Source organism: Lycium barbarum, chromosome 4 (genome assembly GCF_019175385.1).
Source record: "Lycium barbarum isolate Lr01 chromosome 4, ASM1917538v2, whole genome shotgun sequence".
Taxonomy (NCBI): domain Eukaryota; kingdom Viridiplantae; phylum Streptophyta; class Magnoliopsida; order Solanales; family Solanaceae; genus Lycium; species Lycium barbarum.
The window spans coordinates 22321091-22335714 of NC_083340.1; positions in this window are offsets into that span (position 1 = coordinate 22321091).

Here is a 14624-nt window from a genome sequence, read left to right on the forward strand (position 1 = left end):
TTGCATTATTTTTATTCTGAGAAGATTTGGATTCTCTCAATTTTTTATACTGTTATCTGAAGTTTTTTACTGTATCATCATTAATGGAGAAAGAAGAGGTTTCTTTCATTCAACTAGGGGTCTCAAACAGGGAGACCTCCATCTCTTTTTATATTAACTGCTGAATTGCTGACTCAACTTCTTAACAAGCTTTTTGAGAAAGATAGCTATATAGGCTATAACATGAATATAAATGGTACTAGAATCAGTCATATAGCTTATGCTGATGACATAATACTTTTTACCTCTTGGGATAAGTATTCCATCAAAGCATTGCTAAGAAAGATGAGGAAATATGAAGAGGTTTCAGGGCAAAAGATCAACAATGGTAAGAGCATGTTTCTCACTGTATCTCATGTCTCAAGAGACACTATGAGAAGAATTTCCAGAATGACTAGTTTCAACCCAGGTAATTTTCCCTTTACTTACCTTGGTTGTCCTATTTATACTGGTAGAAAGAAGATCCAATACTTTGCTGACAAAACTACTAAAATCCTTAAGAGAATTGGTGGTTGGCAAGGTAATCTATTGTCATATGGAGGCAAAGCTATCATTATTCAGCAAGTTCTTCAATTACAAACTTTACATTTGTTGGCTGCTATATCTCCTCCTAAAACTGTTTTGAAACAAATTGAAAAATATTTTGCAAACTTTTTGGGGTCAACATAAAGGAAAAAACAAGTACCACTGGAGCGCTTGTCATAACCTTTGTTATCCAAAAGATGAAGAAGGCTTAGGCTTCAAAGCTCTTAAAGATATTCAAAGCGCTTTTATCCTTAAAAGATGGTGAAGATTTAGAACCCAAAAAAGTTTTTGGTCTGATTTTCTAAGGTCAAAATACTATATTAGAACTAATGTTGTTGCTAGAGTTTGGTGTTCAGGTCAATCACAAAGTTGGAAAGAATTGCTTGACTGCAGGGAAGTTGCTGAGCCACATACGTATCGGAAAATTAATTTTGGCTCATCTATGTTTTGGTGGGACAACTGGACTGTCCTAGGATCTCTAGCCAAGCTTCTTGAACCTGGCCCTAAACCAGGAAATACTCTTGTTAAAGAGTTCATCATCAATAGAGGCTGGGACATTAGTAAGCTTGAGGTGGCTGTGCCTCCAAATTTACAAAGTCTCATTTTGAAAATCCACATTGCTGATCACAATCTGCCAGACTCTTGTATTTGGGCCATCACAGATGATGGAAATTTCTCTACTGCTTCTGCTAGAGAAATCACCAGGGACAAGAAAAACAAAAATGACACTTCTAAGCATCTCTGGCACAAAGGTATTCCTTTCAAAATTGCTTTCCTTAACTGGAGAATGATAAAGAGAAAGCTGCCTTTAGATGATATGATGGCAAGGTTTGGACAACAGATGGCATCCAGATGCAACTGTTGTGCTAATCCACAAAATGAGACTGTTGATCATGTGTTCATGAAGGGTGAAGTGGCCGAGAAAATTTGGAGATTCTTTGCAAATCCCATGGCTATAAAAATATAGAGAGGTTCTATGAATCAATTAATGTGGAGCTGGTAGGCAACAGAAAGATCTAATGCTCTACATAAGATTATATGTAACATACTTCCTACGTATATTAATTGGGAACTTTGGAAGAGGAGGGGTGCCAGTAGGTATGGACAGAAGTCTTACTCTATCAATAATATTATATACCATGTGAATTTTCAAGTCAAAATCTTGTTATATAAACACTTTACCCAGGTTAAACTTCACTTGGCTTGGATAGATATATGTGTTCTTGCAGATAACTACTCAACACCAGTTAGCCTTTTTCCAGTTTATTGGAGCAAACCACAAGGACTACAAGTCAAAATCGACACTGATGGAAGCTCTATAAAGAAAAAGAAGAAGGCTGGAGCAGGTGGGATAATCGGAGACCATGAAAGAAGAATGATCTTGGCTTTCACAGAGTCCATTGAATACAATGAAGCAAAAATAAAGGCTGCTCAAATTGGACTCTATTATTGCTCGACTCTAGGACTGAACAATGGCATATTAGAGATGGATTCAAAACTTATAGTGACATGATAATAGAGACAAGTAAACCTTCATGGAAATTCCAGCACAAGATAAAAGGCATTCGGAGTAGATTAAACATGTTAGAAGGAGTAGCCCATCATTGCTATAGAGAGGATAACTGTTATATCCTGTATTTTTGAACGTCGGATTATTAGTAAGCTGAGGTGGGGCCCACACATCGAGTTTTTTTTTTTGAAACATGTGACAAGTTATATGAATCACATATGTAAAGTTAAACACAACTCATGAAGGACTCTTGGGCCAAATCAAAGTGGAAGCCCTCCAAACGAATATTTTTAAGAAAACGTTTTCGGGTGACCTGACTTTGTGGGGCAAAAACGGTATTATAAGTTTGGAATTTGGAAAAATACCAAGAAATAGAAGTTGTAGATAATTGAATTAACTTTCCAACCATAGGTCGTGTGTTCCAAGGTGATGTCGGTACAAGGATATATGGACGTTTTAAGGTCGAAAGGTCAGTGGGCTAGACCCAACTCGGGACCAACCGGGTTAGGCCCAAAAAAAAAAAGAGAAAATAAGGCCCAAATGGAGAGGATGGCCGGCCATGGAGGAAATAAATGGCCCAACCCCATATTAATTTAATCCATGCGATAAGAATAATAAAAGGGCACCAAGTCTTCATTTTATGAAGATTCAAGAACAATCAAGAACACAAAAAGAATTGAAAAAAAAGAAGAAAGGGGGGGGGGGGGGGGGGGTTCGGCTAGAGCAAGAAGAGAAAGAAAAAAAAAATTCAAGCTCTTCAATCTTGATCCAAAAAATTGTTTCTTCATGTATTTCTACTAAGTTCAAGGCGCTCTTCAACGTGGTATAATTAGTTAAGCGAGAAAACTACGTTTGCGACAAGTGGAAAATTGAAGAAAAGGTAAGAATTTCATGTTCTTATTATGTTATGGAAGGATTATATATGTTATGGTATGTGGAAATGAATGAGAGTATGAAATTTGTGTGTTGTGGATATATATATGTGTGTGTAGCTGTGTGGTGTTGTGATGGAGAAGAATGAATAAATTTTATTTGTTATGTTAATTGTGTTGTTGAAGCCTTGTAATGGAAATGGAAGAAAATGGTTCAAGTTGGTAAGGAAAATTGTTGAAAATGATTATAGGAAATTATGTGATTTAATGTAGTTTTTATGTAATTATGGAAGTTAAGTTCTAAATGTGAATTATCATGTTAGTTGGTGGATTTGGAGGGATGTAAGTCCATATTAGCATGAAAGATTGGTTGTTAAGTTGTTATGGAAAGTTTTGTGATTTTATGGTAGATTTATGTAATTATGAAAATGAAATTGTTAAGGTGCAAATTATGATTATTGTTAGTGAAATTGGAGGATGGAAATGTGTTATGAATATTTATGTTGAAGATTAGAGGTTTCGGATGAATTCTGGTTTTGGTGGAATTTTTGTATATTTTGTAAATATTTTGTAAAATAATATAAAATGCTTCCGAATTGTATTAGAGTGATCTTGATTAGTAAATGAATTTGGTTGAAGTTGGAAGTGGGAATTATGGCCGTGTGGTGTGGAGATAGAGATGGAAATGAACTAATGTTGTTTAATATGTTAGTTGCGTTGTTGTGATCCTTATAATGTAAATGAAGGCTAAATGGTTTAATTTGGCATTGAAGTTGATTGTAGAAGATTATGTAATTTTAGTATGACCTTATGATATTATGGAAATGAAGTTGTTAAAGTGTGGATTATTGTTGTTGGTTATGAATTTGTAAGTAGAAAATGTGTTGTGATGATTTTGTTGCATATGTAGGAACTTTGGGTGGAATATGGAATTGTTGAATATTGGATATATGGCTTGGAATATTCTTGGCTTATGTTTGAATGATCTTAAATTAGTGTATGAATGTGGAAATGTTGATATTGATTTGAAAGTGCAAAGTTGAATTGGAAGTTGTTGCACTGTATGGAAAAGAAGACAATTTATGATAGAATGCGTTTCTAATCGATTGCTGATGATTATTGGTATTGTTGTTGGTATGGTTGTTGATATTTGAGCCGAGTTAAATCTCGGGGATGTTGTATATATAGGGGAGATGCTGCCCAAATTTCTGTAGACAAGAATTGATTAAGATTGGATTCTTAAAGCCTTATGATTAATATTTGGTAAATATGACCAATTGTAGATTTTGGACGAAACGGGATTTGAATTTGGAGAAGCGTAAGGAGCGAATGAGGTATGTAAAGCTTTACCTATCTTCTCTTGGCATGTCCTAGGTATTATAGGCTTGGATACGAGCCTTGGGGACGACTCTACTCTTAGAAATCCGCACCTAAATTTGCTCCTTTTTCATTCAGTAGAATTGAATTGAATATGTTATGAATAGTTGGAAAAATTGCCTAAACATCTAGAAATTGCACAAATAGGACCCGACTACTTTAAAACTCTCATAAGTGATGTTATGAAGTGTAACATACGTAAATTATGTACGCCACCTCATTTGATCCCAGGTGGGTCCACTATTCCCGGATTTTTCTGATTTGTTCCGTTTGGCTTATTTTGAAGTGGAATTCAAAGGAAACTCTTGGCTACTTTTCTAACTACTATACGACAGTTGCTTTGAAATATTTCGTAAGTCCCACAACGTATTTTGAAACATGAAAACGATTTCAGAAGCTTATTTTGACATAAACCATTGTGACATCCGTAAGGCATACGCTATGATTACCGTTTAGTTTCTTTATATGGTTTGTCATCTGAATTATGCTATTGAGTCTCCGTAAATGTGTTATATTTTATATTGCATTAGTTTCTCACTACTCCATTCGTGGATGCCTCAATGTTTCCTTCACTGAGCCCGGGCCAGGATATGTTATCACGCGTATTCCACAGCATTGTTCGCCGCACCTCGATGTGAGGAGGCAGGTATACATGTACATGGGTTGTGGAGTATGCTGTGCCATATACACATATTCTGATATATGATGATATGATATGATATGGCCATCTGATATGTTTGACATGTGCACATTCTGATATGATATGATATGATATGTTACGGAGTTATTCCCTACTCTGGAGTTATGCTGTGTTGTGGCGCCAGTGTCGGGGTGGCGACCACGTTCTGTTTACCCAGTCCCGTAATGGGACCAGATATGACATATGTTTTCTGCATGCACTATTTATGCTTTATGGTCAGCATTTTGCTATTTTGGATATTCCGTTCATTTTCTGTACCTTCTGCTTCGGTTATGACTTTGTTTACTACGTTCCGTGCTTTACATATTCAGTACATTTTCCGTACTAACCCCCTTTCTTCGGGGGCTGCGTTTCATGCCGCGCAGGTACAGACGACAGATTTGCTGATCCGCCTGCTTAGGACTATATTCTGCTATCTTGGAGTGCTCTATTGTTCAGAGCCTACATTTTGGTACAGTCTTTTGCCATTGTACATATGTATGCTATTCAGGGGTACGACGGGGCCCTGTCCCGTCTTATGAGTCTGATGTGTTCTGTAGAGGTCTGTAGACATACATGTGGGTTGTGTATATGTTTTGGGATGCTATGTTTTATGATAGCCTTATCGGCTTCCACGTGCTATATCTGTTTTACTACGACAATTACTAACGCCATTCGACTTCTGTATGTGTATATTCTGCTTACATACCGGTTTGGGTTATTGGGTACGTACGGTGTCCAGCACGGACACTAGTCGCGGCCTACGGGGTTGGGTCGTGACACTAACTCTGTAGTAGATATTCTTTCCAACGAAGGGTCCGTTAAATGTCTAAATGGTGTCTTTCAAGACCCTTGACACTTACCTAGGACTGCTATTAGTGCTTATAAACTGCACAAGAGTGGTATGGCCAATTTCAGGATTAGGAAAAAGAATGTAGGTATTGGCTAAAGTGTATAGAACAAATGGTGAATCTCACAAATGATGAAGATTCATTATTTGTTCAAAATATTCTTTTGAGATCTGACAGGTTTAGGAGAAAACCTCTATAAATATTCACGAATGGTCTGTCATTCTGTGCAGGATGGTTACTTGTAACTATCCCCTTTTGCTCTCCGGGTTATAATAAAATGAAGATTTAAGTTTAAAAAAAAGAGCCTACTCTCTTTCTCTTCAGCCATCATCAACCTCTGTTTTACTTCATCCCTCTCAATTTCAGCTTCTCTCAACGTAACTTTCAAGTTATTCTTCTTTTCTTCAGATTCTCTAAATACCAACTGAAGTAATTTCTTGTTCTCTAAAGATTCTTTGAGCCTATTTTGCAGTTAAGCCTATTGATGTTGGTGTCTCAGGTTCACCTGGGCTCCTGCTAGGTCATGGGCTCCTTTGAGTGTTTTTTTGGCGTTTTGTTGGGGGGTCTGATCAATAAAACTGAAATAGTCGCAGCCATCATAATTCTGAAACAAAGCAGCAATCAATTAGAGTTTTTTGTCCTGAAACCACATAAAAAATGCATACATTTTGAATTAGAAACTTACAGTTCCAACTGCACAGTTAAAGAATCTGCAACCTGGATTCTTTGGGGTGCGTGATGTCTTCAAGACAGTGTATTCACCGCAGAAACAAATGTCGGCATCTTGTGGTTGAGATGTTTCAGATAGCTTTGACATTTTGGGTGTTTTGATTAAGAAAAAAGATAATGGTGGAGTTTGATCAAGAAAAGAGACTATGGAGGCGTTTGATCAACAAAAGAGACAATGGAGGTGTTTGAATTTTGAGTCAGTTTTATATAAGTAAGGGTGTATTTTTACCGTTTTAAATTTACGAATATTTTATTTTATTACCGTTGTAATAAATACATGGCTTGACGGTCGAAATAAAGCTAAGTGTGTCGGGTCTATTAATAAACATAACTATAGTAAATGACTATGATCTATAATTACTCATTGACACGATCTATGATGGACCTTTAAGGTTGATTATAAACTACGAGAAGCTTGCTAAATATGCACAAGTGCAACAGATCAAATAAATAAATAAAAATGAACCAAATCTTTAAAAAGCCAAAAATAAATAAAAAGACTTGATACTATTTAAACATTATAATAACACTTTAATACATCATATTATAGTCCCCATACATTAGACACATGATCAAAATAGTTTTAGGACACTTAATGGTCCTTAAATCACTAATATTAGTCCAAAAAAGCCAATAAATAAATAAAATAAAATAAATAAAAAGACTTGATACTATTTAAAAATTATAATAATACTCTAATACATCATATGAGAGTCCCACCAATTAGACACATGATCAAAAGGCCTTAAGCACAGGTAATGTTGTGCTTAGAACAAGGTTGTGCTTTGAGAACAATAACTTATTGTTAGACTAATTGGATAGTAGTGATATGATTACTATTACTTGTGCTTAAACTCTTTGGATCATGTGTCTAATTGGTGGGGACTCTCATATAATGTATTAAAGTGTTATTATAATATTTAAATAGTATCAAGTCTTTTTATTTATTTTTGGCTTTTTTAAGCTAATACCAGTGATTTAAGGACCATTAGGTTTCCTAAAACTATTTTGATCATGTGTCTAATAGATGAGGACTCTTATATGATGTATTAAAGTATTATTATAATATTTAAATAGTATCAAGTCTTTTTATTTTTTTATTTTTATTTTTTTTAGCTTTTTTAGACTAATATTAGTGATTTAAGGACCATTAGGTTTCCTAAAACTATTTTGATCATGTGTCTAAGGGATGGAGACTTTAATATGATGTATTAAAGTGTTATTATAATGTTTAAACAGTATCAAGTCTTTTTATTTATTTTTGGCTTTTTTCAGATTTGGGGTTTGTGGTTCATTTTGTTTTGGTCTGTTGGACTTGTGCAAATTTGGCAAGCTTCTCGTTCCAATAGTCAACTTTATTCTCGTGGTTTATAATCAACCTTAAAGGTCCATCATAGATCATGTCAATGAGTAGTTGTAGATCTTAGTCGTTTTTTATGAGTTATGTCTATTAATAGACCCAACACACTTAGCTTTATTTCTATGGTTAGAAAACAAATTCAAAAATCAGAAAAGGACATAAATAAAACTGTAACACTCCGTAAATTTAGGTTAGGTGTGAATATGTAAAAATCTACTGTTAAGATGATATTATATCTATATGAATCCATTCTTGATGAATTCGGGTGGAAGATGGTCGTTTTGAAGTCAAACCAACAATTGAAGTTCTTAAGGACTCTTAAATTCGCCTAAGTTTTAGTAGGTCTTTCTTCTGGGCGATTTTCATAAAAATGTGTTGTGAATTTGGAAAAACTTCCTTGATGAAAGTTGTATATCTTTGAAATAGATTTCCAACGGTAGGTCTCCCAGCTTAAGAAAATTTACGTACAAAAAGTTATGCCCGTTTTACTGAAGCCTGTCTTCGCTAAAAATTTGGCCTGTGTTACGGTGAGACGTTACGGACCGTAACACGTGTTACGGGCCGTAACATGGCACCGTAACATCTCAAAAATCACCAAAACTCTCTGGAAATTTCCACTAAAGGACGGTCCAAACCACGGTCCGTAACACTAAGGACAGTCCGTCCTTCGGGGGCGTCCTCTGGTCTGTTTTCACCAGAAAAATATAAATAAGACACTTGTTTTGTTTATTCCTCCACTTTCTAAACAACCCTAAGGATGAAAATCAGTCCTCCAAGTCTTCAAATCAAAGGTAAGGACATCCTTAACATTACTAATTCATTCTAACATCAAACCCATGATTCTTGTGACCAAAATGTAGGGTTTGGGTGTTCTTCATTAGAAAAGTGAATTGTTAAACCTTTTTTAACAAATTAAGGTATGTCTCTCTTTTGAAAACTTATTTTGAATGAAAATAACTTTTGAAACTATTGTTGAAAGTATAAATTTTATTCAAGATTCTTTAATGAATGAAAGGAAAAGTAATTTTTTTTATGTTTCTTGAACTCCAATTCATGTCTAAGTGGGTTTTAATGTGTGTGAGGGGACAAACCCACATTAAACCTAGATTGCAAAAAATCCTATATATGTATGTGATATTAAGAATGTTTTCCTCTATAAGAGATGCTTAATAATGATGGTTAAGGGTTAGTAATGATATTCTCATTGATGAATTAGGACATGAAATCTTTCGTAAAGAAGTTATATGTTTTCAAAACATTGGTTGGAATGACTTATTCTTTCAATATGGCATAATGATCTGTAATGACAAGTGGACTATAAAGATGATTTGTATGTCTCTTTTAAAAATCCTTTGGACTATGAGGGTGATTTGTATTTCTATATTTCAAATTTCGTCTTTTCATGTATGTCTAGATTTTCTTGAAAATCTTTCTTGAAGTATGTCTATATTCCAAAAATCATCTATTCAATTATGTCTACTTGTGAAGTACGCTTATATTGTGAAAGCATGAATTGTATTTGAGAATCTTTCCTTGATTGTTTGTTTAAGTTATAACTCTTGTTTGGTGGAATTTATTCTGGAATTAAAGATGATTTCTTCTAGACAGGGTCATGCGTATGTAGGGTCAAGCCCGCATCGAACTTTATACGAACTATACTACTTTGTGAAACTCGCTTTTCCCATTATTGGATGATTGAACTTAATCTTCTAAAGGTTGGACCTTAAACTTGTTTTGTTGTTGAATGGGTTTCTTGAACTTGAAATTGAATAAGATATTTGAATAAGATTCTAAATCAGTTATGACTTGAAATGCCTCTATTTTGAGATGATGACTTGAGAAGTGAGATTCGGCTCTAAGCCATGATTGATGATTCGGTAATATTCCATGATTTGTATTTTGTTGGTGTTTGGGCCTGTATGGGCAAGCTGTGATAATCCAGAGGACAATTAACCTATGTTGCTTCCTAGCCTGGAGTATCTATTGCTGTGCTAGTCCAGAGGACGATTAGCCTCCGCGGTTTCCTAACCCGCAGTATCGATTGATTGATTAGTTTGCCTATGAGTGGCTTGTTTCGTATCTTATTGCCTGTGAGTGGTTTGTGGTGATATTGAATTCGTAAGTGAAATACTTAGCATGGTAAATGGTAAAAAGTTAAGTTAATATGTCTTTCGTAGATGGATTCTTTCATGACTCTTTAATGTTGTCGACTTACGTTATTCCTGGGTTTGAATTGTGATATTCATTAATATCATTTTTATTAATTTTATTCATCATATATTGTTTTGTAACTATTGACCCTTAGACATTCACTGAGTACGAAGTACTCAGGCATACTATTGTTGTTTTTTATGGTATGTTAGGTAATGGAGAAGAGCGGTTCTTGATACTCACAGTGTTTAGGAAGGACTTGTTGCTGCTGCTGATTTGGTGAGCTCACACATTCATTCGTGGGACACCCCATTTATTTAATTTCATTTATTTATATTAGTTTCCGGGTTGCGTCCTGATGAGTTAGACATTTATTCCTTATTCCTAGAAGCTCCTTAGTATACATTCGAATGTGGGTAGAAGAAGAGTTGTTGTGTAACTATTTTGGGCACGTTATCATGTTTGGTTGAGTTATTCAAATTATAAAGACTTCCGCTGATCTAATTCATATATTCAATGATCAGTTACATTTATTTTATGAACTGCTGGAGGCAACTATTGAACCTGGCGGGTTCAAGTGTTATTATTGTGTCGTTTAGGTTCTTCCAATGTTGTTCATGACGTCGGATGCTGGTCACGGCTAGAGTGAGTTTTGGGGTGTGACAAAAACACAACACAAGAAATATGAACATTAACCATATATTTCATTTCATTTTAACCCCCAACCAAAACAACAAAAATATCTAAAAGCTTTCATACATGAAAGCCCAAAAGCTGCTTCAATCTACAACTTTCACTAATGAAAGCTTTAATCATTACGCTACTCAGTTCCGCATGATAAGGGTTTTAATTGGGGAGTATAGATCTCCTAAAGGAGGATTAATTTACTAACTATGAACCATTATAGACCAACGAATTGGTTATTATACACCCACATATAGTCTATGATAGACTAAAAAAAAAGTTGATTAATATTGAACTAATACAATAAAAATATATTCAAATTAAAAAAAATAAAGTGGGACGCTCTCTCAAATACCGACACGTTATTTTCTTGTGAACAACCCTCTTGAAAATCGAGCACTTGTTTCTCGTCCCTTTGCTCCCTTGGACTTGAAAGATTCCGCGATGCCAAGAATACGCTTCACTCTCTTCCTTCCAAGTTTGGGATCGTAAGGGGGTGGAGGAATATACATGTTTGCATACTTCTCTGGGACTTCCCTTTCTAACTCTGGAGGGAATACATTAATAGTTTCACCAAATGCAAGAATGTAAGACTGAACTTTATACATGGGCGAGGAATACTCGTAGATACTTGAGCCATAATCAGGTCCGTACTTCAATCTCAAGGTTGCCATCGCGTGAGCGGGCAGCAATTTCACCAAGTCGTACTTTTTATAAGTACATGCTTTGTTCAGTAGTTTGACTTTGGCAGTTAGGCCACTGCCGACTACGGTGAACTCGTTGGTATTCCCGTTTATATTATTGACAAACAAGGAGTCACCCTCATTCATATTTTCCCTTAGCGTCTTTTCAGCCGAAGGCACAAATAAATTGATTGAACTGCTGCTATTTGCACGCCTTTGCCTGAAAATTTCAGCAAACCTCCTAGAAATGGAAGTGACTAAGGCAGTCACAGGGTACTCTCTTTCATCCCTCAACATTGATTTAGCGACTCAGCAATGTTTGTGGTCATGCATCATACCTATTTTCTGGAAAATATGCCCTGCTTCACTTGTCAAATTCAATATCAAACTCGAGGCAATTAGCAGCTTAGGGGCATTTATCCCTTAATTGCTGAAAATGTTCATTGATTCCTAGTAACCATATGCCTTTGCTGCATCATAGTATACATAAAGAGAATCTCCACATTGGAAATTTTTTCAAAGGATATCCCCAAGATGCTTCATGCATAGTTTATGGTGAGCATGCTTAAAAATTTTGGAAACATCGTTGGCTATGCTCTTGTGCCTATCAGAGATCATGCACAAGTCTGGTTCATCGGCGATTATGTACCTCAGCTGCTCGAAAAAGTAGGTCCAAGATTCATCACACTCCTTGTCCGCCACGCAAAAAGCAATTGGATAGATATGGTTCTCAGTATCCTGTGCGACAGCGAACAACAACACACCCTCATACTTGCCATATAAATGTGTGCTGTCAATGGCAATAAACTTTCGCATTTGTTTATATCGTCAAATGCAAGCTCCGTAAGCTACGAAGTAATATTTGAACCTGTCTGCATCATCAAGACTAATGCAAATTCTGGAACCTGGATTTAGATTTTCAACCATGTCGAATAAGCCGGTAAGTAAGCATACTCGTGCTCCGGTGTCCCCCCTAACCATGTTCTTAGCCGTTACACCTGCCTTCCAACACACCAATAGCTTAGTTTGCAATGGAACTCCCTGAAAACCGTCCTCTGGATTTCCTTTGTCGTTGGTCCTTTGTTGTCAATATAGTCATTCATCAAGACTGATGCAAGGACAACTACCGAGGCATGCTTATGAGTGCTCATAACGTATTCAACCCCGCAAGTGTGATCACTAACATACTTATAAATGCGAAACCTATCCGAGTTGTCGTACTTATTGGCCCACAACATCCAACCACAATCAGGAGAGGTGCATTCCACCTTATAATATTTGTTGTTACTCTTATTTGGTTTAAAACAAAACAAGGTCTTGCAGCTTTCTTCAATAAAACCTTTAAATACTCTTTGTTCTCAAATGTTTGCCGACAGTAAAATTCCATCATTGAAGTTGTGGTTGCTTTGTGAACCACTTGGTAGCTGCCTATCACCCCTATCATTTCCATCACACTCTTCGTCATCACTATCAGGATCATCCATATCCATAAAATAATCACTCATGCCCTCATGTTGTATTGAAGCTTCATCGGCTGGCGGCTGTGGCAGTGGTGGGTCTGTGGGTGGGGGTGGTGCTGCTGATGTAGAACCAACCTGAGACCTCTCAACAACATTTATTATTAAAACAGGCCAAGAACCATCAATAGCAACATCAAGCATGTACAATACCACCTGTCTATCATTTGTTATAAAAGAAGGATGGTTTTTTCCACCGGTGGGCAAAGCATTATTAATCATGTAGCTAATGCGCAAGTCTCTAGGCTCACAATTTAACTCCCTGCTTTCCATGACACTTGTAACCAAGTCATTATACGTAACATTGCAACGCACCACAACTGGCACTGTCACCTTGCTCACAGAATTCCAATTCCAACATTTTGGGGTCTCTTCCCATTCACCCATGTAATCACCGCCTACTATAATATATTCTGCAATCGACGCCATAGTAAAATATATAATAGACTATGACTTTGGTCTATGCCTGGTCGATGACTCGTTGATGATTGTGGTCTATTACTGAGCGGAGAGATATACCAGATGCAGAACCAAAAAGAGCAGGGATAAAGCTCTTACCAATTGCGAACTGAGGTATTTGAGTGGAGAATTGATGGAATGAGGTCGGAATTTTCGCCGAAAAAGTGAGTTTTTACAGCAATGAGGAAAGCTCATTCTCAACGATTTCTACCAGATTTTACTTGCAATGGCTGAACTATGGAAGCTTTCCGTCGTTGGGGACCGATTATCCGGTGTAAAGCCGAAATTTTCGCCGGAAAAATGGTCTGAAAACTGCAAAAAACGAGAGCTTTTGGAGGGAAATATTTTATTTTTTATTTCTATTTCTGGTAATAAAAATGTTGGGGCTGTGGGGGAAAAGTGTAATTTTTAAAACTTTGAGGTTAGGGTTTGACACAGTAGTTCTCTAACATGCTGACATCATAAATGGTGGCTAAAGCATCAGTTTCTGAACACTTATAGTCTTTTGGCAACTTTTCAATATGGCCTTTTGGCCAACTTCCCGTAGTTTGTGCGAACAGAGACAATATGAGATTTCAAATTACTTTATAGTTTCAATATTTCACAAAATAATCTAATAGACTACATCCCTATAGCTAGCACTTGGAAATTTGGAGCAAATGGGAGCATTGGAACTCTCGTTCAACAAGTTTGGAGGTTATTCTGATAAAATTATTAATAAGAATAGTTCACTATTAAAAAAGGGTAAATTAAACAAATTGGAATTATTTTACATTAACAACTAGTAAGAAATAGGTGAAGAATTATTACAAAATAACCAAAACAATTAAAAGGTGAGGGTAATATCATAAAACACAGTAAGAGGTCTATGAAATTATCTCTTTTAAGTTTTCATAGAGTGAATAACTTAAAAAGTCATTGAACTATAGCAAATGTCTCACCAAAGTCACTTATATTTAATTAAAAAAAAAGAAGAAAATATCCTAAGGCACAACGTAAAAAAAAAGAAGAAAATATCCTAAGGCACAACATAATGTTTACAGCTAATTAGATTGAAACAGAGAGTTAATTAAGTGCAGAATATTTACAAAGTTAATTAAAAAAATATCCTAAAGGACAAATAGGTAAAATTATTATTTTTTATATTAATAATAATTAGGTTAAAAAAAGTATCATAAAAAAATAAAA